Source organism: Bison bison, unplaced genomic scaffold (assembly GCF_000754665.1).
Source record: "Bison bison bison isolate TAMUID 2011002044 unplaced genomic scaffold, Bison_UMD1.0 scf7180017864535, whole genome shotgun sequence".
Lineage (NCBI taxonomy): Eukaryota > Metazoa > Chordata > Mammalia > Artiodactyla > Bovidae > Bison > Bison bison.
In genome coordinates this window covers 13,376,688-13,377,812 of record NW_011495084.1, presented here as the reverse complement: position 1 = coordinate 13,377,812, position 1,125 = coordinate 13,376,688, and the positions used below count along the sequence as shown (strand labels likewise).

At 34.5% G+C, this 1,125-nt stretch overlaps 1 pseudogene; it reads right to left on the bottom strand.

Annotated features, from left to right (window-relative positions):
- The window catches only part of LOC104982648, an 8,051-nt pseudogene that overhangs the window by 6,003 nt on the left and 923 nt on the right, over nucleotides 1–1,125 (bottom strand).

Sequence of the window (1,125 nt, the reverse complement as noted above, 5' to 3'; positions counted from 1 at the left end):
AAAGAGATGGGAGTACCAGACCACCTTACCTGTCTCCTGAGAAACCTGTATGCAGGTCAAGAAGCAACAGTTAGAACTGGACATGGAACAACTGCCTGGGTCAAAATTGGTAAAGCAGTATGACAAGGCTGTATATTGTCACCCTGCTTATTAAACCTACATGGAAAGAATGCATGTATATGTATAACTGAATCACTGCTGTACAGCAGACATTAACACAACAGTGTAAGTCAACCTTACTTATGTATATTTTTAAAGAAACAAGAAAAAAAAAAAGCCAAGGGTGTCAGTAGGTTCACTATTAATATTTACTCTAGCTACTTGCTTAGCCTGTTGTTTGTCTGATTTTTCCACTTTAAAAATATAATTCTTCCCTAAAGAATTAATCTGAGAAGATATTTTAAGTCCATGAAAATGCTGTGTCTCTTCCAACCCCCAAACACTCAACATATGTTCAGTCAATGATGAATTTTGTCTGAATTATTTATGACAATGGCTCCCATATGGTACTTTTCTATCAATCTGTCTACATTTGTGAGTTGCCTTCCTACAGTAAAAAATAAATTTCCCTTAGTCCTGTCTATTTTATGTCTTATTGGAATAAGTATAAACTCATGGATTTTTAAAAATTTTTATTGCCAAATGTAGGGTTTAAAAATCCTCAATCTACTGTTTATTGTTATTTACTTACAAAAGTTCTAATGTGATATAAACTCCATCTCAGAGACTCATTTTTTTGTCTAGGTAGTCTGCAAAATGTAATTTAAAAACTGTTTTTCACATAATGTCCTCCAGAATTAAATGTGATTAACTATTGGATCAAACACTGGTTTGGAATACACAAAGCCTCCACCTATCAGGTGGATAATTGTGAGCATTGTTGCTGAGTGAAAGAGTGAAGTTAGTCAGAACCCTCCAATGTAAGCTCCATGTAGAACATTCTTAGTGTGTCTAAGTCTTAACCTTGTTCTTCTTAAAAATATCACACAATCCCAATTTGATTATGGCAGGTCACATGGTTCTGGTGTATAGACGAAGGTCTCTTAGGGCTGGGGCATGTTATTCCTTCTAGTAATGTTATTTTTTAGGTCTAAACTCAAATAAATATGTATTTCTCCCAGTTCT